The sequence below is a fragment of the Felis catus genome, chromosome B2, assembly GCF_018350175.1.
Source record: "Felis catus isolate Fca126 chromosome B2, F.catus_Fca126_mat1.0, whole genome shotgun sequence".
Classification (NCBI taxonomy): Eukaryota; Metazoa; Chordata; class Mammalia; order Carnivora; family Felidae; genus Felis; species Felis catus.
In genome coordinates, this window is record NC_058372.1 from 126,040,918 (window position 1) to 126,065,222 (window position 24,305).

A 24,305-nucleotide genomic window follows, 5' to 3' on the forward strand; every position below is an offset into this window, starting at 1 on the left:
ACTATTCCTTCTAGATGCTCAGATCTTCCTTTTAGGATTATTTCCTTTGTTTCTAAATTATGTCTTTTAGAATTTCTGTTTACTAAGATCCATAATTGGTAAGATTCTTGCTTCTTGTACACATTTTTTTTAAAATTTCAATTCCAGTGTACTTTACATACAGGGTGATATTAGTTTCAGGTGTACAAGGTAGTATTGCAACGATTCTATACATTACTCAGTGTTTATCACGTAAATGTACTCTTAATCCCCCTCATCAATTTCACCCATCCCTCACCCACTTCTCTGATAACCATCAGTTTGTTCTCTATAATTAAGAGTTTCTTTCTTGGTTTGTCTCCTTTTTCCCCCTTTGTTTGCTTGTTTTGTTTCTTAAATTCCACATATGAAGAAATCATATGGTATTTGTTGTATTTGTCTTTGACTGACTTATTAGGCTTAGCATTATACCCTCTAGGTCCAACTATGTTGCTACAAATGGCAAGATTTCATTGTCTTTATGGCTGAATAATATACCATTATATATATAATGCATTATATATATGCATTATATATACTGGAAGAAGAGTGATATATATATATATATATATATATATATATATATATATATATATATGTAACACACTTTCTCTATTCATCTATTTGGGATATTTCTATAATTTGGCTATTATAAATAATGCTGCAATAAAAATAGGGTTGCACATATCCTTTTGAATTAGCATTTTCGTATTCTTTGGGTAAATATCCAGTGTGTGATTACTGGATCATATGGTAATTCTACTTTAATGTTTTGAGGAACCTCCACATTATCTGTTTGCCTTCTGTGTCTTCTTTGGAGAAATGTCTGTTCATGTCTTCTGCCCATGTTTTAATTGGATTACTTGGGGTGTTTTGGTTTGAGTTTTATAAGCTCTTTATGTATTTTGAATACTAACCCTTTACCAGATAGGTCATTTGCTGTGTATCTTATATGTAAATATTCATTTATTTTTTTAGTTTCTGGGGAACTCTCTTCTTAAAGTATTCTTCCTCTCCCCCATTATCTTCATCCTCTTCCTTGATGTCTGATTAGATATATTGCCACCTTTTCATTCTCTTCTCTGTGGCTTTTAATCTTTACTGTGTTTCTGTTTAATGAACTTTGTATAATTCCTGTTGACCTTTCTTCCACTTCACAAATTATCTATTTTTATTCATCAATTTTTTTTGTTTTATATTACTTAATTTTTTTTAATATTTATTTGTTTTTGAGAAAGAGAGAGGGAGAGAGACAAAGTGTGAGTGGGGAAGAGAGGGAGGGAGACACAGATTCTGAAACAGGCTGCAGGCCCCGAGCTGTCAGCACAGAGCCTGATGGGGGCTCAAACTCACTAACCACAAGACCATGACCTGAACCAAAGTCGGATGCTTAACCGACTGAGCCATCAGGCACCCCTAATAACACTTTTAATTATGTAACATTACTTTTAATTACATGACATTAATTTTAATTAATTCCTTTTGATGTTTATATTTTTACTCGTGGAATTCTGTTTGGGTTCATGAGTACTAGAATTAACAGGCTGATTGTGGCATATGCATGCAACAAATTAATACAGGCTAATAAAAGTGAGTGCATTATAACTGAACACAAAAGGATTTCAAAAGTAATTTTGAAGGAAGTAAGACGGCAACCAAATGAATAAAGTGCAACTTTACGTATGTATAATTCAGATATAAACAAAATGAAATATTATAGTGTTTAAGACAAGTAAGTAAAATTAAGGAATAATTTTTTTATAAATCAAGGCAGTCGTAACTATGGTTCAGAGGGAAGGATCTTGATTGGCAAGTATCACAAGGATCCTCTAAGGTCTAGAAATATTCTCTTTCTTAAAAATTGTATGGTGGTTACATAGATATGGACATACATATTTTTTTATAATCTTATACACAGATACTATTTCATTCTTTTTTTTAATCCATCTGGCTTTGTTTGATCGGGTCCTCTTTCTCACTTATGGTCTAGATTCACTCATTTGAAAAAATAAAAAAAGTTTAATTGTGCTTCCTCCAAAATCTGTATGCAATAGATGGAATATCTAAACTCCTTGGTTATCTAATTGAACTGCGTGTTCTTTTTGCTTACTCTTCCTCGTGTTGACATATGTCTTTCTGTATTGGGAGTTCACATCCAGCTGAGTTTTATCTCTTTGCATCATATGAAATCTGAGTGGCTATGAATCCTTACAGGAGTGCCTTAGGGCTTACTGGCACAGGACAAACTTGAGTTAGTTTGATAACTCAATTTCTTTCTTAATTTTTAACTTATACTTGCAAGAAATATAAAATCAAATTCCATTGGTGTGAACACAGGCCCAAATTATAAACTTTTAGGGGAGAGTTTATTTTATTTTATTTTCCCACCCACAGTCCTCTTTAAGACAGAAGTTTCTTGTCACGTCTCCTTTCCAGAAGGTGAACTTTTCCTAGTGCGTCTCTGTATTTGAAGTTGAAGGCTTCTAATGTCCTAACTTATTCAGGTGGTCAGTTTCATTTCTCCACGCTTGAGTCCTCATGTCTTGACTTTATTCTCTGGCTTCGTTTTAACAATCAAGATTCTAGATTATTTGGAACAGGATGGATTATGGCAGCTTTAATGTACCTGCCTAACTGGGCACCCTAAAACCTTTTAATTTTCCAATAAAAATTTAGACTTTTTAATTTCTTTTTTTTTTAATTTGAAAACTATGCTTGTTTTTATTTTAACCAGAATTTCCAGGTATTTTGTAAAAGGAAGACACTGAAATAAAATAAATGAAATAAAAACATAAATAGAAGGAAAATGATATTCAAGGTCCCTTTTCAGGTCTAAATCTGCCCATTGAAAGCCATGAGCCATGTGTTAGGACGCAACTTCAGGATTACCACAGGATATACTCTGAAGTCTCAATACAGGTTAAATATATGGTAAAGGTGCAATCTTAGTATCAACAAGGTGCAGATAGATTTTAAAGAGCACCTACCTCATCATGCCATGTCGTGGAGTCGTGGAGTGGAGCTTTGCACTTAGTGTATAAAAGTTTTACCATAACGTTCACTTTTTAAATTGTGATATTAAGGATTCTGTAATTTTCAGGGCACCTGGGTGGCTCGGTTGGTTAAGCATCCAACTCTTGATTTCAGCTCAGGTAATGGTCTCAGAGTTGTGAGACTGAGTGTGGAGTCTGCTTCAGATTCTCTCTCCCTCTCTCTCTGCCCCTTCCCTGCCTGTTGTCTCCCTCTAAAAAAAAAAAAAAAGCTGTAATTTTCTACATAATGTTACTGTTAGATTTCCATAAGTTACCTCTTGGAGGTAACTTTTGTTTTCCAACTTCTGTTTTCTTAAAAAAAAAAATGTATACAACTCCACTATCTTCAAGTCCACATGAGATATGTTTTATACCATACACATGTCATATATGTGTATATGTATATATATGTATATATGTATATTATACATATAATATTTGTGTATTGATAACTTTGAAATAGCACATGTTTATAGATAATAAGATTAAACTAATTTCTAATTCTGTGCCTTAACTCCTATTAATAAAAATATTATTTTCAATGCAGCAGTGTTTTGGCTCCCTTTGGTTGAAGACGCTGAATTACCTGGAGGGAAAACAACCCTGGTTGAGATAAAGCTAAAGAAGTATGTAGCTCTTACACTGTAGCGTCCTGGTTGTTAGCTTGGCCACAAAAATTGGTTGCTGAAGGGTGAGAGATAAACGGGTGGTTTTTATCAGGCCAGGGATTGTAAGGAACAGAAAACATATTTCAGTGTTGATCACAGGTGGCAGGAGCTCTAACATCTAGCAAGTCACAGATGCACAGTTGTGTCTTCAGTGCCTTGCTACGTATCTGATTTGCCCAGCACACTTTTGAAAAATACAGACTCTACTCTGGGACTTCAGTAGAGCAGCTCTTGGATAGGGCAGAAGAATCCCTTTATTCATGACTCTCATGGTGAGCTGGACATGCAGACTAGTTAGGGAATCACCTCTCTGCCTGTTAGAACTTGTCAGGTGCCAAAGATCCCAGAACTCACTGGTCCCCATGATTCCAACATAGCAGGCTGACTGCGCTGTATCTCGGAACCCTTGAGAAGATTAACAGGCCCTGGGAGTCATGAGCGCGTCGCTCCCCAAATGCCCAAGGGACAGCAATTCACTCCCTCCTCTCTATTGCCATGGTCTGCTGCGTCTGCTCTTGTTACGTCCTGCATGACAGTGGCCTTGTTTTACAGTCACGTATGTACCTCTTATTCTCCTGCATTGGCTGAACTTCTAGACAATCGAGGTCTTGTTAGACATTGAGTCGCCCATAAGAATTCAAAAATAGACTTCCTGAACGGCATCAAATTTTAATTAATTATTGCCATTTCCCTAGTTATCCTTACCCCATCTCCCGCCGGCCTATGTCCCGTCCGGTGCAAAATATGTAGTTGCTATCTTCTTTTTGGGAGTTACATCCCTCCCTATTTTCCACTGCTTCTGCAAGCTTGGTGGAGTGGCACTGTATTTTTTTAGTCCACGTTGACAGCATACAATATAATGGTTCATTTAGGATGGGTTTTTATGGGGCCTGTCAAGATTTAGCTGTGTTTTGCATAGTAAACGTAATATTAAATGACAAAATGCATCATAGAAGATACTTCGCAACCATCAAGGTGGAAGCAGTGAATGTGTAGAAGATTACTATGCATTACAAATGGTGAAGCAGCTAAGATAATAAATAAAGTATAATTGAAATTCAAGGGGCTTTGAATATTAGTGATGTAACAACTCTCTGATCTACAGTCTGTGTTACACTGTGTGATCTACAGTATGTGCTGTAGGAAGGTTGGCTGCTTTTCTTGTGTGTTGGTCTCTTTGCACAGCAGGTGATGTGCCGAACTTAATAACCTGCTGCTTGGTTTTTTTTTTTTTTATTTAAAAAAATAAGATGGGAGCTAAGTCACAACTGCTTTGGGCAAGTCTTATAAAAATGTTTGTGTTTAGAAGTGAGCTAATTTGATTAGAGAACCATGAAATGTGCTCAACAGTGTAATGGAACATCAACTAAATCTAAACTGGCAAAAACCCAGGACTTTGAAAATTAATGAATATTCAATATTGACATGCTTTGAAAATAGCTGTCTTAAATATGAGGAAAAAAGGAAGGCAGGAGGGAAACAGAGAGAGGGAGAGAAAGAGATTCTATAGACTTCAGACATTTTTATTTCTGTCAAATAATATTGTGACAAAAGAATCACATAATTCAGTCACCATAAAAATTTATAATTGTGTGAGGTCAGGGGCAATGTTTTATTAATTTAGTTTTGTGTTTCCCGACCCACAAAATCCATATCTCATGTGTTTTACCCAGCACTGTTTCAAACATTTGGTAAATTTTTTGCCAAATGATGAATGAAAAACTCTATCAGCATGGATTTCATATTTGTTGGATGCAGAGCAGGGAAATTGATTTTATGACAAAAGAAGAAATGGCAGCTACTTTAAAAAAGTAAAATGGATATATCTATAAAACCAGTTGCCAAAAACATGAGAATAAGTAGGCAGTTAAGAGTATACGTGACCTACTGGAGGTCAAATACTGATCTGGGACATCAAAATGTTACAAATACAAAGAAAATTTCCCCCATTCATCTTATTAAAAAAAAAGAATAACATCTCCTAAAACCTCAAAAACATCTCCTCAAAAGGAAATATGAAGAAGAGAGTAAGAAAAATCTAGCATTTAAATATATAACACTGTTTAACCAGTACGCCAGTGACAGTATTGTCCATTCAGTTGCCCAGACAAGACATAAGACTTTTATGTACAACGCAGTTAATTTATGCTCTGGCTTACTTTCAAGCGGCACAGGAATCTTGCCATAGCTCAGTCCCTGGCGAGACACCGATTCTTAAACTCTTCTTTATTTTTACATGGCAAACCAGATTGAGCAGCAGCAGGATTGTTTAGGTAAAAGATGAGGTACGGCAGAGTAGTAGCAGGACAGAACCATGGTAATGGATATGCTATTCAAGTGGCTTAAGTAAAACAAGTCTTTAACTCACAAAATATGTATTAGTTTCTTTCGGATATACAACAGGGTGCTAAGCCTGGTGATTTGCAAAAGTGAATCAGAGGCTGGCCCTGCCCTTCAGGCTCCTAGACTGCTGTGGAGGTAATAATTCACAGGCATAAATAGTTAAGAGGGAAGGGATTTCTGTCAGGGAAATTATCTCTTTGGTAGAACAGATTCATTCTTTATATGGAAGAGATTCAAATCCATATTTCTTATCCTGTGTTCTCAATTGACCATGAGTTTGGTTCTATACTGCCAAATGCTATCTGGGCATTTTCAACTTTATGTACAAAAATGACCCTTTATCTTTGTCCCCATTCCCACATATTTAGCTTTAGCTAGATATTTAGCATTTTTGTTTACCTTCCTTGTCCTCACCAAAAGCAATCAGTTTCTAAAGAACTCAGGTTTGCTATCATGAAATGTTTTGTTTATCTCTAGGTTGACTATATGCCTCCATTTTATGGGACTAATCCTGGTAGGCATTAATTACCTTAGGTATTAATACAACTTTTATCACTTCTAAAGGTGTCCTTCTTTGGATGGTAAATCATATGATCACACTCCATATCTCACGTCTCATGTTCCTTATTCAACTCTCCATAATTAAAAGATTCTATGCATCCATTTTTCTTCACCTGTCCTCTTTACCAACTTCTCTGCTCAGGCTTATATCTGTCTTTGCTCAGATATCTTTATGGTCCTTTAAACTTTCTTCTATTTTAAGTCTTTTCAATTTCCAGTCCGCCAAACTGATATTTTCAGCATACCTGATCATTCTCACAAACACTTTGTAGTTCTTTTATTCTTGTCAGGCAAACTCTATAAAGGCCACTGGATTTAGAGGCTCTATATCATCTGGCCCCCTCTTTATTTTATTTCGCACTTTCCTTAAGGTTTCTCTCTAGTGTATTTGAACCATTCCCACTTTTTGCTGAGAACAACTTGTTCTTTCCTATATTATTCCCATGTCCCTGTTGGCCCTGGTATCAGTCATGGTCCTGGAAAGAAATAGGATATTCTACTGGGTATATTGGAGTGACCCTAGTTATTGGATTAAATACAAAAGTGAGTGCAAGGAATCCAACAATCCAACCCTCAGATTGTCATAGTTCTGAACATCCCAATATCTGAAAGTGTAGGGGAAAGGAACAGTTACTGGAACCAGGGAGAAAAGCTTTTTGGGGGAGACTGCTTAAAAAGAACTGTGGGGTCTTAAAGATGGACAGAACCAACCTACCATGAATTACTAGAGGAGAGAGAGCTGGGGAGAGAATTTCACAAAATCCTTCTCCATCCTTCTACTTATCTCCTACTGGTAATTTTAAATGGCCAAGCCCAGCCATAAATCAGAGATAACCAGGGAATCTAAGCAGTTTAGACAGGTTAGCTACTGGAACACAGTCCAAGGTGGAGCATGAATATGAAGGAGAATATAGATGACAATCTGTCACCATTCCAGTTTGGACAATGGCCTTTCTCCTATTTAGCAGAGCCCTATCACATACGATTTTGGCATAGGGAGCCTGCATCTACAAATATCCAAATGCCAGGGTAATAATTTGTCTTTTCATATATCCACATATTTTATTTTTCCACTAACTTTTATTTGGATTTATATGATTGACTCAGGGGCCCAATTTGACAACCATAGAATTTGTAATTGAGGAACTGAGGCCTACAGGTTTCTTTGGAAAGGTAAGGGAATTATGGAATATAATTTAATAGTGGAGAGACTCTATGCATCTTCACATTTTTCTACATTTGGAGAGAAGATCACTTACATTTATGATTACTATTGAAGAATTAGCCAGTGAGGTATATTACAAAAGGGACTATGATTCAGCAGTGTCTTTAGTTTTTTTTTCCATAGATGTTAAGCAGGGTGGGAGGCAGCCTCTTATAATAAACACATTTGGTAATGAGCTCTAAATGGGAGGAAAGAGAATAATTGGCTCACCAGTTTCATGATCTTTGATCGTTACAAAAAAATCATTTTTCTATTAATTACTTGAAGGCAAGGAGAAGATCAGTAGAAAGGCAGAGACGTACAACACAAGTATCATGTACATTTTCTGGTGGCTAGCTCGTGTCCATTTCCCTCTTCTTTTGATAAAAGTTTATCTCTATTTTTGTGGGGATTTGTCCTCCCTGACACAGGCCATATATTTCAGGGGAAGTGGAACCCCTTTCAGCCACAGAACTATAGCTTCATTATTGGCTTAAGGCAATCATCACATGCCTTCCTCTGACCAGAGTGATTGATGCAAGGCCTTTGTTCCAAATGCACCCAAGGAATTGAAGGGTAACCTTCCCTAGGATTTCTGGAAAAGATGCTTTTTAAAATTCTTCTTATAGAACTTTGTTATCTTCTCTATATGACATTAAGGAGGAAGAGGAACGACCTGGGAGCCACTGGGAACCAATGTTAGGCCATGACGACAGGAGGTTGCTATGAACAGAGCCCACCCAAAGAGGCAGAACTGAGAAGGAGAGAGACTCGGACTCTGGTCACAGCATTTGAACTACCAAAGCAAGCTTCTTTGAAAGGATAAAAGTAAGCACAGAACATTTGGGTCACATGAGCCAATACATTTCCTTTATAGTGTGAGCTATTTTGCCTTGAGTTGTTTGTTCGTTTTTGTTTTGTTTTGTTTTTGTTTTTGTGTTATTTTTGTTTTTACAGCGACTGAAAGATTATATGCTCATATAAAAGAGTAGAACAATAATAACGACTTAATTTTTAGTGGCTTCCTCCCTCAATTTGGTCTGCTGTTTATTTAATGTGACTCTTTAAAGTGCTTGTGAACTAATTAATCATGCTCTGCCTTTTAAAATAACGATAATATGCAGCAGGTTTTAAATATAAGAATCCTTTTGAATTTTACCTAAATCTTATATTAATTTTTCACCTATCCACAAACATTTGTAAATACCAATTATCTCTATTACACATTATCCAGGACTGACTGTGCCTGTGCAGAGTACATGAAGTTAGCACCGGTTTTGCTATGTATATATATGTATATATGTGTGTGTATATATATACAAACACTGGGTAATGTTGTCCATTACTAATACCTTTACGTTTTAAGAATCACTCTGGTATTTCTTCAGCTAAAGGATGATACATTCTTTAAAAAGAAGGACATACATGAGAGAGAGCGTTTACTAATGCTGGTTGCTATCTGGAAGCCATCACTTTTCATTGGGTTCTCTACTCCTTCGAAAGCTGGGCAAGTTGAAAACTAAAAACTCTAAGTAAAAACAAAACCTATAAGATTTACTGAAAAAAAGCCCAACTCATTTGTATACACTAATTAAACTTTTTACATATTACCGTAAGCCACAATCAAGATGTATTCGATTCATAATTTGAGAAGTGAATGTTGTTAGGATGAATAATAATCAGCAATTCTCATTTGCTAAACATAAAACACTGAAAAAAAATTCATTTCCTCCAAATGGCTGAGCAGTTTTATATCAACCATGACAAATGTAATCACAGAAATCTTTGAGCAAATTCATATAAGTTTATTAACTTAAAAATGTATAATACAAATTTTAGTTCACAACAAAGATCACTTTAATTTATTCAACTTCATTGGGATTGCTAAATATAATAATATATACTGCTCCAACAACCAACAATTAGGGAAAACTATTTCTGAATGTTTGGTCAATTACTTGCTAATCTGCAAAGTTCAGTAATACGGTTTCCTGCCATAGTAAATTGGGGTTTCAATGTAAAATAGATGATGCATTCTTTTGGAAATTCCTTTTACAACACAATTAACCTCTTCACCTTTTAGAAAACACATTGTTAGCATATTGGGATGCTATTTAATTTGACATGCTTTATATGGTCGTGATCAGTGCCAAATAACACTTTGTATTTCTCTAAAATTTATTTTACATTTGTTAGTTGGGCTTTAAGCTACTAATTACACTATATTTCAGTTTTTACACAATCCTTTGATCCACTGTATAATAGTAATGTGATAGCATTAACTGCAGAGAGTTCTGGTGGTGGAATCAACATTATCAAATGTTAGAGGGCTGTTTAAGGAAAAAAAACAAAAAGTCACTTGGAATAACTGTAAGACTTATCTTGGATGGAATTGCTATTACCAAAGACACACCAGGCTATTTCTCTTGTAGAAAATGTTTCATTCAAGAAGTAATAAAAATGTTTCACAAGTACATATGAATAATGAATAAAGAAAATCATAAGCAGGCCAAAAACATTAATACAATAGCAAGCTAATGCTTTGAGAAGGGGTTTATTTTACAGCTTTAACTGTAAACTGTATTATTTTAGAGCTTATATTAAAATTGGAAGTGCTCTAACAAGTGATTCACTGCCAGCTTCTACCCAGGCATCAGCTTCTGTTATAACAATGCTGTTGAGTGGAAGGCCAGCTTGTGCTTGAACACCTCCAGGGAGAGGAAATTCATTACCTTGCAGGGCAGCTCATTACCTTAGCTGTGGCATATTCTTTTACAATCTAGTTAGCTGGATACATATATGTCACTTCTCTTTGATTGTAAACTAAAGCCAGAGACTAAATCTTACTCACATTGTTATCCTATTATAATATCTAGCATGGGGCTGTCCAGATGAAAGGTGCTCACTTAGTATGTGCAACGTGATGATGAGCTAAGGATGGTTGTCTACACCATGCAGCTCTAAAAAGGCCTAGTTTTGATTTCTTTTAGAGAATCTCAAAAAGTAGTGTTCTCTATGATCAGGCACACACATGAGTTAAAAAAAAATAGGTAACTGACATGTGTTTTTATTTTACTCTACTGCCCATGTGATTTTATTTCATGGATTCTCCTCTTGATTATCCTTTTGCTGGTGCTTACATTAAACGCATCTGAAAGAGATGAATTGTATCACACAAACTTTATTTTATCATGCTTAGGAGAAAAACACTAACTGAGATGCTGGTCATAAAAATTCATTGTTTCAGCAGCTGTTTGGTTATCAAATTATTGTATAAACGCTTATAAATATGCACTGCACAATCATTTAGAGAGGAAATGACACTTTATAGCTTTTTAACATTTTTAAACCTGGTTTTCAATAAAAATTAAAATAATTTTTGATAAACCCCTCTTATAAATTTGCTTCAGAATCACACTGACTCATCACAGTAGGGCAAAGGAAAAGATATATATATATATATATATATATATATATATATATATATATATATATATAATTTCCCAGAGTCTAAGGACTGGGTTTTGAGTACTAATCTGGTATGTTCTGTTATTTGACGTTGGAAGATCATTTAGCTCTCAAAGATTCAGTTTTCATATGTATAAAATAATGAAAAAGCACATGCCCTGTCTATTTCAAAAGAGACTAGTAGGATCAAATAGAATATTATGCTGAAAGTGCTTTATAAAATGGAAAGCCCTATATAAGTATGAGGTGTGGTAATCACAGAGGAGATTTACAGCCCCACCCCCTACCACCACATTTGAGGACCTTAGGAACATTGACAGACATGTTCTGGACATTATAGTTTTGGATACTTCCCTGTCACTGCCAGATCTGTTTGACTAGTGCTCAAGTGATAAAGTTGCCAGCAGTAATAAATAAGAAAGGCACAGTAACTCTAACGTAGGTAGTAAATCAAATATGGGATATGTCTGGAGTAGTATTAACTAATTCTAAGTTTTGTAAGGACCATACATGCATCAAAATCTACATTAATAATTTTTTTAATCAAGGATAGCAAATCACAGTAAAATAATTCTTTTATGTTGTCAGAATTGTTTTTTTTCAGGGGCTCAAATATTCATGAGGCTCAAAAGGCTACAAAACCTCTACCTCACACCATTTACAAAACTTCACTCAAAACGAATCAATAGCCTAAATGTAAGAGCTAAAACCATAAAACTCTTAGCAAAAAACTTAAGGGTAAATCATCATGACCTTGGGTTAAGCAATGGATTCTATATGTGAGAACAAAAGCAGAAGCAATGGGAGAAAAACAAATAGGTAAATTGTACTTCATTAAAATTCACATATTTTTGGCATCAAAGAACAGTACTGAGAAAGTGAAAAGAAAACCCCCAAAACAGAAAAAGGGCAGATATTAAGTATCTGATATTCAGAATATATAAAAACTCTTACAACTCAACAACAAAAAGACAAAAATTCAACTAGGATGTGGGCAAAGAACTTGAATACACATTTCTCTAATGATTTATCCAAGGGATTCAGGTATGCTGTTTCAAAGGGGCACGTGCACCCCAATGTTTATAGCAGCACTATTGACAATAGCCAAAGTATGGAAAGAGCCCAAATGTCCATCTATAGGTGAATGGATAAAGAAGACATGGTATAGATATACAATGGAGTTTTATTCATTTCAATCAAAAAGCATGAAATCTTGCCATTTGTAACTATGTGGATGGAACTGGAGGGTATTATGCTAAGCGAAATTAGTCAGTCAGAGAAAGACAAATATAATATTACTTCACTCACATGAGGATTTTAAGATACAAAACAGATGAACATAGGCAAGGGAAGTAAAAATAATATAAAAACAGGGAGGGGGACAAAACCATAAGAGACTCTTAAATATGGAGAACAGAGGGTTACTGGCAGGGTTTTGGGAGGGGGGATGGGTTAAATGGGTAAGGAATCTCCTCCTGAAATCATTGTTGCACTATATGCTAACTTGGATGTTAATTAAAAAATAAGTTAAATAAAAATAAAAAAAAGAAGTATCCAAAACAAAAGATATATATCAATGACAAACAATTCTTAAAATGATTAGACATTATAGAAATGAAATTTAAAACAACAAATCTTGAAATTAATATACTGTTGTATTTCAATGATACCTCAATTTTTATAATAATAAAATAATATTTTATATTATCAATATATATTATTAATAATATACAATATAGGATAGTTATAATAGATAATAATAACCAATGAATGACAAGCATTGGCAAGGAAGTGGAGACTCATATATTACATTTCTGGTAGAGATGTAAAAGAGAGCAGCCATTGTGGAAAACAATCGGGTAGTTCCTTAAAAAGTAAAAGGTAGAATTACCGTATGACCCAGCAATTCCACTCTCAGATAGATACTCCAAATAATTGAAAACAGGTGTTCAAACAACAATTCCATATGAATGTTCATAGTATCGATGTCCATAATAACTAAAAAGTAGAAACATCTGTAATGTCCATCAACAGAGATATACAATGTAGCATTATACAATGGAATATTATTTAGCTATACAAATGAGTAAAGTATTGATACATGCTACAACATGGATGAACCTTGAAAACTTTATGCCAGACATAGAAGAAGCCAGACATGAGAGGTCACATAGTGTATTAATTCATTTATATGAAATATCCAAAGGAGCTAAAATAATAGAGACAAAAAGGAGATTAGTGCTTGCTGGTGGGGGGGGGTAAGGTAAGGGATAATGTAAAATTACTGATTAATGGATGTTTGTTTTTGTTGTTTTTTTGTTTTTTATTTTTTTTTTTGTTTTTTTTTTGTGGGGAGAATGATGGAAATGTTTTGAAAGTTAATATAGTAGTTGTACAACATCCTCACTGCACTAACTGCCACTCTGTTGAAAGCTTTAAAAGGGTTAATTTTATGTTGTGTGGACTTCAATTAAAAAAAAAGTCATTTTACTTTTTAATTTTCGACCTGGTAAAATGAAAAATACAAAAATGCATCATTTCCTAGTCAGTTTGTTTTCTGTGTATACTAATTCTAGTTTTCAATTTTGGTTTGAATAATAAATTGCATGAAACACACACGTACAAACTTCGATAAAAATTAAAGGACAATTTTATACATGTTATGATATGGTGATAAAAATTCTTACTGAGTTTCTGCGGTGTTTAAGCTGCCATAGGGGTATAGCTTTGAACCCCAGAGATGATCTGCTAATCAGAACTCATTTGCTGTTACTTTTCAATTCTTTCTTCCTGTTTTTCCCAGGGGGAGATGGCTTTCAGGAATTTGAGGAAGTTATAAGAATTGCAACTTAACGATGACATACTTCATATTCAGAGATGTAAGGGGGCAGAGGCCAGGATATTGAAGGAAAGAAAGAAGTTATTTTTTTAAAAAGGAGCTAAAGCAACATTTCTAAAGTAAATGGCTGTATTCGGCATAGCTTGTCAATATGAAAGAAAAGAAGCCCAATGAATATATCAGCAATATTTTATAATTTTATACTCCTTTAAAGCTAACATTTTATGTACAAACTACAAAACATTCCTTTAAAATTATTCTGTATCGGGGTGCCTGGGTGGCTCAGTTGGTCAAGCCTCCAGCTTTGGCTCAAGTTATGATCTCATGGTTGGTGGGTTCCAGCCCCACATCGGGCTCTCTGCTGTCAGTGCAGAGCCCGCTTTGGATCTTCTGTCTCCCTCTCTCTCTGCCTCTCCTGCATACATGCTCATGCACACACTCTCTCTCTTTTTCTCTCAAAAAAGAAATAAACATTTAAAAAGATTCTGTATCTAGTTTCTTCATAGGTTGACAGATTTTTAACATATTCTTGAATTAAGTACCATATCATCGGAGTGACTGTAAATGAAGTCAAAATATGTTTTGTTTTGTTTTGTTTTGTTTTTCCTGATTTCATGAATTAATCTCAGAAGGACTTACATTGCGTGGTATGGGTCACATTTCTCACGCCTAAATCAATTGCTCTGGTCAGGGGAAGGAAGCCTTTTTATTGGCCGTCCTAGGACAGGTACTGATCACTGCAGATAGGGAACAAGGTCCTGTCTGGACCTTATTAATGGAGGAGGGATTACTCCCCCGCCCCCCCTACCCCCACTATAGCTTGCTTTTGTTGGAAGACGTTTTACAGTCCCATCAGCAGTGAAGAAGAGATCCCTTTCTCTACCTCCTGGCTTGCCCTTTGTGCTATAACTTCAAAAATGTTAGCCTTTCTGAAAGGTGTGTTGTGATATTTTATTTGTTCTTTTAATTTGCATTTTCTTAATGGCTAGTGATATTGATCATTTATCAAAAGTTTATTTGCTGTCTGTATATCGTTTGGGGTGAACTCTCTATTTTGTTTTCGCCCATTTCTAACTGGATTATTGTTTTAATGTGGAATTTTGAGAGTTCTTTACGTATAACATATAGAAGTCATTCGTCAGATACGTGGTTTGCAAATATTTTCTCAGTCTATACGGCTTGTCTTCTAATCTTCTTAATAAGGTCTTTGGGAGGGCAGACATTTTTAATTTTGCTGCAGTCCCATTTATTGATTATTTCCTTTTATAGACCACGCTTTTGCCGTCATGTCCCAGATCTGTTCACCAGGCTCTAAACCTCAAACTAAACTCCATACCCGACATAAAAAATCAACTCAAAATGGTCTTAGATTTCAATGTAAAGTGTAAAGTTTTTAAAAATATTTGTTATGTCTTTATTTTATCTTGAGAGAGAGAGACACCGAGTACGAGTAGGGGAGGGTCAGAGAGAGAGGGAGACACAGAATCTGAAGCAGGCTCCAGGCTCTGAGGTGTCAGCACAGAGCCTGACGTGGGGCTCGAACCCACAAACTGCAAGATCATGACCTGAGCTGAATTAACCGACTGAGCCACCCAGGTGCCCCTAAAGTGTAAAATTTTAATTTTAGAAGATAACATGTAAGATTTGTTACATTGTATAAAATTGCTATGTTTCTTCTTTCATTTCGGGTCACTTTGAAAATGCAGGTATGCCAGGAAATATTTAGAATTTCTCTGTGTAAACTAAACAGGAGAAATGATAAATGGTAAAATATCTTAGATTCCTATCCAAGTAAGTCATAATCTTTGTTTATTCTATTCCCTTCCTGACATGTATTAGGACATTTCAGCAAGAGCTGGGGAGTCATTCCCTGATTCCAAAGGGCATTAACATAGACCCCGAAGTGGTCACAGGCACATCCATTACCACGATATAGAAATCTTGTTAATCATTACGTTTGTGCCATAAGCAGCAATTGTTACCTTTGAACTAAAGACTCTGACTGAGATTGAAAGTTACGGAGATAGGAAACTACCTTCGGGATGCAGGGTGTTCCTTGGAGTTCCTGGTGGGAAGCTGCTTCTGTGTTCTGTTTGGAGGCGGCACTGAGGGTTTTACAATAGGAGCCCTTTCTATATTGAGGCTGCACGATATTCGTCATAATACAGTCAGGCCAAATCGAGAGTGGCTGAAAGGAAGTGGTCTTTCCTTCCTCCTCAAGCTGTATTTACAATTTCCTCTTCATTTTTAGTTTGGCTACCCTGGTGTGGAAATTTTCTCCTGACTGGGCAATAAAACAAGTAAAATCTACTTCTCACCAGCAGGTAGATAAAGTGGAGAGCCCCAGTTAAAATAATAACAGAAAGCCCTGGGATTTGAATAAGGCAACTTCTTTTGCAAGCATACAAATGAAGGTGTCGGAGTATTGATCTGGAAATTAGTTTGACGATTCCCTTTTAACAGAGTATGGGTAATCCATAAAAGCTGTAAGTTATTATACACAAAATATCCCCTTGTCTTTTGACAGGTTTTTTTTTTTTTTTTGCGGGGGGGGGAGTATACGTTTATGGTGTTCCAAAGTTTAGTTTTAAATCACATGATGTGATTAGATGGAAAAGAATTTGGTAACTGACAGGAGAGTGGAGTTAACTGTACTCACGAGAGACCAGCCTTAAGTTCTCCAGACTACCATATTGACAGAAATTCTCAATGAATCATTCAGAAAACTCAGGAGGGGCTGGAATATGTACTGTTGTTGCCAGGCTAACCTGGGAGGCCATTTTTGTTTTCCACTGGGATAGTAGTTTTAGGTTGTAGTGTTGGGGAGGGATGAAGGAGAGAAGTCACCAACTATTACTGCTGTCAGCCTCCTAGAGATGACTGGGAGACCTGTTTTGGGTTACCGTGGATATCTTCTGGGACAATAGTGACAACTATCACCACCCAATTTATTAAATCCCAATAGGAATGTTTCCATCATCTCTTTGCTAAGGATTGTTTAGATGTAACATTTTCCAGAAGTACTGGAAAATTTACTTACGTGCCAAAAATAAGAGTGAAATTGACTAGAAGCAGAAAGTCCCTGTCCAAGCTGAGGAAATGCAAAAAGTAAACAAACGGTATAAATAGAGAAAGAATGTAAGTCTGTGGTTAGCAGTGACGTCTGGATGTCCAGTTTAAAGTTTTGCACTTTATTCCCAACCTTTACTTACAAACTTAATAAGATTACAACAATATAAATATCCAACAGTCTTTCGTTAGATGAGCATTTCATAAATATGTCATTCTGAAATGTTTTGAGATTTGAATCTTGAAAATGAGGGTCTATCAAAAGCAACTCATTTTAATTTTCCATTTTAAATTCATGTTGGAGATAATAACATATACTCTTTTAACCTAAACACACCTTTTACTGTGGGTTATAGATTTTCCAACCCTAAATTATGTTGGTTGGTGGTCTTAGTTACCGTTTGAAAGTCTGATGTTTACCGATTTTTGTGATTGTTGTTTGATTTATTTTAGTTTTGGTTTTGGCCTTAAATCTTTAGGATGCTTTTTTTTTTTAAATTTTTAAAAATGTTTTTATTTATTTTTGAAGGAGAGAGAGACAAAGCATGAGCGGGGGAGGAGCAGAGAGAGAAAGGGACATAGAATTTGAAGCAGGCGCCAGGCTCTGAGGTGTCAACATAGAGCCCGATGCAGGGCTCGAACTCACAAACTGTGACATCATGACCTGAGCCTAAGTCGGATGCTTAACTGACTGAGCCACCTAGGGGCCCCTGTGATACTTATTTTTAAATGCAAATATTCAGAATCTAACAAACGTGAAATATTTTCAGGTTCCTCCTTGCATGGTTTTTGAGTTGAGATTGTCCCAGGTACTGGTTATCTTGACTGTTAATGAATTTATGAAGATTAAGAAATAAAAATTACAGTGAATACCTTATAATTTATATATTGATCGTGAACTATTTTGTTTTTTTTTTTTTAATTTTTTTTAACGTTTATTTATTTTTGAGACAGAGTGAGACAGAGCATGAACGGGGGAGGGTCAGAGAGAGGGAGACACAGTATCTGAAACAGGCTCCAGGCTCTGAGCTGTCAGCACAGAGCCCGACGCAGGGCTCGAACTCACGGACCGAGAGATCATGACCTGAGGCGAAGTCGGCGGCTTAACCGACCGACCGAGCCACCCAGGCGCCCTGATAGTGCACTATTTTGAAAGTACAACAGTTAACTGTGGAAATACACAGAGATACTGGTATTTTCTTTCTAATGCCTTAGGCAATAGGTTAGTACAACTGCAGATTTAGATTCATGTTTTCATAATAAGGATATCACTTGAAACGTAAAGTAGTTCACTTCCTTCACATTCTGTATTTGAAATTTAATGATATTGACCCCATTTTAAAATGTGGCTTATAAAAGTTTGTAGTCCATATATTTAACCGCAAATCCTTATGATTATATAATATCTAATGGAAATTATTAGACTATCATGGTTTCTATGCAGTGATTCAAGGCCTAAGAATGAGATAAATGTTAAATCTTCTTCACATTTTGGGCCATCTTCTGCTATTTTGAGATGTTTCCTACAAAGAAAAAAATCCCAAAGTCATTGTTAGTCAAAAATTTGGTTTTTCTTGACTTACTATACGTTGTAAAATCACACTACCCTTTTCTTCTCTTCCTTTCTCTTTTGCTGCTACTTGTTAACTGTTTTACATTTTTTTTTTTTTAACAAAGCACTATGCCCAACATGGGGCTTGAACTCATGACCCTGAGATCAAGAGTCTCATGCTCTACTGACTGAGCCAGCCAGGCACCCCTACAACTAATTATTTTAATAAACTCTAAGAATGTTATTGACCAGAACGGACCTTAGATACTATTTTGACAAGTCTCTATGTCTCACGTATGAGAAAGCTAAAGTCTGAAAGTATTATTCTGGAGGGAAAGAAAAATACCTTCCTCCTCCTATCCTTTTGGTTCTCAGTGGGGTCTGTGTGACCAAAGACAAATTAAGAAAAGTGCGCACATTTATTTAATGTAAATTTTCCCTGACATGGGCACTTCATATGGAAATGAAGACAGAAAGATAGAGTTACTCTGAGTGTCTTTATACCAGGTTTGATGAAGAGGAGAAAGTGGTAGAAAAATGTGGCAGAACGAAAAGGATATGAGCTAAGGGTAGTAAACTGAGGGAAAGTTAGCAAAACCTGTTCATTCAGATTTATCTCACTCTTCTTTTTTGAGATGAGGATGATCCTTTCCTCTGGGAGGAGAGAGGGTCCTTCTCACATAAAGATCTTATGAACTGATTCAGGGAAAATCCTTCCTGTTCTGGCTGTTCCTCAAATGTCTTCAGCTTAAAGTAATCAATATGCCCAGACACCATATTTGGGGGTAGTATATCCTGGACCCCATTAGTGACCCCTTTGTCTTTCCGAAGGAAAGTGGTGACAAAGCAAAGGTCATGTGCTGAAACAGGGATACTTTTTATAACTATTTATTTAAAAAATCTTCTTGGTCTTCCTCTTTCTTTAAAGCCCAGCTGACAATTTCCAGAAATTTAATGACAGAAAAATTTTTAAATGGCATACATGCTTCTTTTCCAATTATGTAAAGGTAAATACAATGTATTGAGTCTCCAATAATGGGTGTTTATAAATTAAATTGAGCATTTTCACGTTTAAATTTTTTTTTAAGTACTCTTTGCCACTCTCCCATGTGGGGCTGGAACTCACGACCCCAAGATCAAGAGTCTCATGCTTTAATTACTGTGCCTGCCAGGTGCCCCACATTTCAGGGTTTTTTTTTTTTAAATATCTTATCAGCCTAGTGACTTGATTTGTGCTTGTTAGTGATGCATGCTTTCTATGGAAAAACTAACATAATCTTCAAAGAATAATTTTGACACAATTTATCACTGAGTACTGTTGTTTTGTTCTTTAGAATGTCTTGGCTTATCTATCTCTATAACCCGAATCTCTGTCATGTCATCAAGAGCATGGCTTACTAGAACAAGATCATAATTCTTGAAGTTGAAACATCAAAACTCAAATTCTATCTTGCTAGGTGTACAGCCTTTGAACTCTACTTACATTTTCTGGTCACTAGTTTTTATGTTTCTAAAATGAGGACTATTCTGTATGTCTTAGGTGATAGGAATGATTTTTATTACTTATTTTGCTTATTGACGTAACCTGTGGATGTTTGTTAAGTAGTTAGTGATTTGTTGACTGAGTAATTGTTTCACTCCTGCTTGAGGAGACAATTCTCAGCTGTATTTGGTGAAAGATGAAAGAGCTGTTTTAGCAACTGAATAAATTTTTAACATGGATAACGACATACAACTGCTTAAACGTTAAAGTCAGTGAGAATCCCTTCAAATCTGTACATGGAAGGGATCTTTGAACTTATCTGTTACCAATCTCTCATTTCACCAAAAAGAAAACTTAGCTGAACACCATCGTGGTTACACAGAAAGTTCATGTGCATTCTGGAACAGAACATAGGTCTCTCTACTTTAAGTCTCCAACACCTTCCATAATATTACGCCACCTCTCTCAATAAAAGGGTGATTATGTTGAGTCCAGGTATACTCCTATATTTTAACAGATATGTCAAAACCATGAGAATTTCCAGATGCATTTTGTAAGGTTTCATTAAATAATTAAACACACATATATTAGGATATATATTTCTTCAGGTAAATAATTATTAAACTGATATAAATTAAAATCAATTTTTTTTAAATTTTTTTTCAACGTTTTTTATTTATTTTTTGGACAGAGAGAGACAGAGCATGAACGGGGGAGGGGCAGAGAGAGAGAGGGAGACACAGAATCGGAAACAGGCTCCAGGCTCCGAGCCATCAGCCCAGAGCCTGACACGGGGCTCGAACTCACGGACCGCGAAATCGTGACCTGGCTGAAGTCGGACGCTTAACCGACTACGCCACCCAGGCTCCCCTAAAATCAGTTTTTAAATCTGTGCCTTAGGTTATAACAACATTCAATAAGATTCGACTGGAAGCCATCACAGGCCATTTTCCTGTGTGTTAAAGCAAAACTGGATTCCTTTTCTGAGGAAAATGTTGACTCTGACAATATGTTATCTCCTTTGTGCACACCTGTGTAGAAATGGAATGAGTTTCCAACTGTTCATATGTTGTTGCTAGTTCCTAGCAGTTCACGAGAAGATGTCAGGCCTGTGATTGTCATGTGATCCACCTTAAATTGACAATGTATTGTCTTTACTATCCAGGTACTAATCAGAATACAACTTTAAACTTACTACCCCACAATTTTTACCTAGGTCTACGGGATTTATTGAGGATTGAAAAATATGCCAAGACTATCTCTCTAAGGCATTCTACAACTTACTCCTCTGTCATGTCAGACCATCATAGAGGTCCACAATGGAACAACACTATTTTGGCTAGTTGTAGGGTAGTTTTCATTGAACCTTACTTTGGTCTCATGTCAATGCCTCAATTCCAAATGCTGGTGATACCAGTGCCCTCTGGGACAGACTCATTTCCTGGAGGAATGCCAAGGCCATTGTCCTTTCTACCAATCGGTACTTACCTCATGAGGACTAAAGGAAAAAATTGTCTCTATTCTTAGTAACAGCAGTGGTTATCACTGCCCTCCACTGCTGGTCTTGGTGATGTGATCCCATCTTGCCAACTCTGTAACTTATGAAACATAATTTTTCCTTAGTCTCTTTTTTGGTTATTACCATCATCATTATTGTATGCATTAGCTTTGGGAAAAGCAAATTTACAGCCCAAATTCTTACAAATTATTTTATGGAATTCCTTGGTGTATTAAACTTTCCTCTGACTTCACCTCATTCTTTCCCTTCTTATTTTCATCATTTATTTTTTTTTATCTTGTCAGAATCCATGCAATTTTATAAACAGCCCTAATACATTTTACAATAGATATTTGAATAAATAGTATTTATTTTTCAAACTGTATGTTACGGATGTACATTTTTGCTCTACATACAGCTACTCTCATAGATAAAATGTAATTTTGCAAGGTTTTCAAGGAACTAAAGAATCTTGAGAAAACAGAGGTAGAGGGATGTGTCAGTAAATGTGTAAAAGTGATGATGAAACTAATGATAATAGACTAAAAAGAGGAGGAAGATGAAGGAAAATGAAGTATAGAAAAGAAAGAGGAAGGAGAAGAACTAGCATGTGCCAAGAACCATAGGAAAAAAAAAAAACAGTTTCCATCTACTTGAATTTGACTCAGGACAAAAACTACATTTAGAGAAGTTAGGTAACTTTCCTCATGTTAGATAATGTATAAGTTACAAAAATTGAACTCTTCAACTTTGCTACCAAAACTTTTTGTTGTTGTTGTTGTTAAAAGTTTGTTTACTTATTTTGAGAGAGAGAGAGCCTGAGCAGGGGAGGGGCAGAAAGACGGAGAGAGAGAGAATCCCAAGCAGGCTTTGCACTGTCAGCGCAGAGCCAGATGTGGGGCTTGAACTCATGGAGTGTGAGATCGTGACCTGAGCTGAAAAAGACACTTAACCAACCGAGCCACACTTGTGCCCCCAAAACTTTTTTTTTTAATCAAAAGCAACATGAATTCAAATTGTATTCTATGTTTTTCCTTCAGTCTAATTCATTAATCTCACAAATAACTTTGGATTCAACTGAGATCTCTTGTATAATCCGTGCTACTACATCCTGAGAGAAGTTAATTCTGTCCTAAAATGACATCTGAAGCCAATATTTATAACCCAGTCTTATGTCCTTGCCAAGTTTCCTGTGCTAATGATCTTAAGCTTCAATAACAACTGTCATGTAGATGAATTGCAAGGTACTTTGGAAGCTATATGAACATATCACACAGCTTATATCACATATATATTTTCTGTATTACCCCTGGATTAAAATGTCACCTATTTTAAGAATTCCCAGCAAAGCATAAAGAGAAACGCAAATACATATACCATGACCAAGTGAAAATTCAGAGTAAAAATTAAGGTTGACAGAATGTCGTTATCACACAAATTAGACTGGACATGGAAATTAATCTTTGGAATTTATAAAACTATAATTATCATTTCTTTGTATTTTCATTCATTTCCTTTTAAAAAGAAAATATAGGAAGAAAACTGGTTATCAGCATTTTATGGTTCATTAATTCAGAGTCATTCAATGGTATAAAATTGCTTCATACAATTCTGAAATAACAAATTTAAATCTTACTAACTGTGACATACTAAATAATTTTTTTATTATAATACTGATTTCTCTCCAATGTATACAATAGCCTCCTTGTATTTTAATGTTATTTAAAATTTAAAAAGAAAACATCAAATTTGACACATTCTGGTGTGGTTTTTTCTATCTTGTCATTGTTTTTGTTTTTTTGTTTTTTGTTTTTTTTGAGAGAGAAAGAGAGAGCATGAGTGGGGGAGGGGCTGTGGGAAAGAGACAATCTTAAGCAGGCTTCATACTCAGTGGGGAGCTCTACATGGGGCTCAATCTCACAACAGAGATCATGACCTGACCCGAAATCAAGAGTTGGACACTTAAACAACTGAAGCACCCAGGCACCCCTGACACATTATCTTTTGATAGAAATTACTGCTAAGGAAATTCCACCATTAGCGTTTTCAAACATGTCTGACCATAAGATTACTGTGAAGAATCCAGATTCTTGCACCCTCTCAGACAGTATTGTTTCAGTCTTCCAGAGGGGCCTCATAATGTGAGGCTTTTTACAACTCCAACTGATTCTTTTCATAAAGGAAGTGTGGGAAATAATGATTAAGGTAATATTCACCTTAAGAAAGAAATATAATAAGTGTATAGTTGTTTAGAAGCTTAATTTTGAAGGATATTTACTGCCATCTGGTAGAATGCTAGGACCCAGGGTTATCTTGGGATTTAAGGCCTGCAGACATCTGAATTCATCCTACTTTTCCTTCCTCAATTCGAATGATCTCTGGCTCCCACTTTTTAATTGGGCACCATGAGGAAGCCTGTAGTCCCCTGCGACGGTATGTTGATTCTCATTCTCATGTCCTTATTCTGCTACCTCCGGATGCAGTACTTTTCTTCTTTACCTCCTTTTGTCCCCTCATCCTCACCATCTTCTTTCCCTTCATTAATCCTATTCATTAAAACCCCTGGGGCG

The 24,305-nt window shown here is 35.8% G+C and overlaps 1 long non-coding RNA gene and 1 other non-coding gene across 3 annotated transcripts in view; one reads left to right on the top strand and one right to left on the bottom strand.

Annotated features, from left to right (window-relative positions):
• Window positions 1-24,305, top strand: part of LOC109499928 — a 63,490-nt gene that overhangs the window by 16,248 nt on the left and 22,937 nt on the right. For both annotated transcript variants that reach the window (XR_002742483.2, XR_002157510.3), the window contains exons 2-3: window positions 3,598-3,676; window positions 8,487-8,654. This is a non-coding gene — a long non-coding RNA (uncharacterized LOC109499928). The remainder of the gene's footprint in view (window positions 1-3,597; window positions 3,677-8,486; window positions 8,655-24,305) is intronic.
• On the bottom strand, window positions 18,885-18,957 carry TRNAK-CUU. The gene has a single exon. It is a non-coding gene; the product is annotated as a tRNA-Lys (tRNA).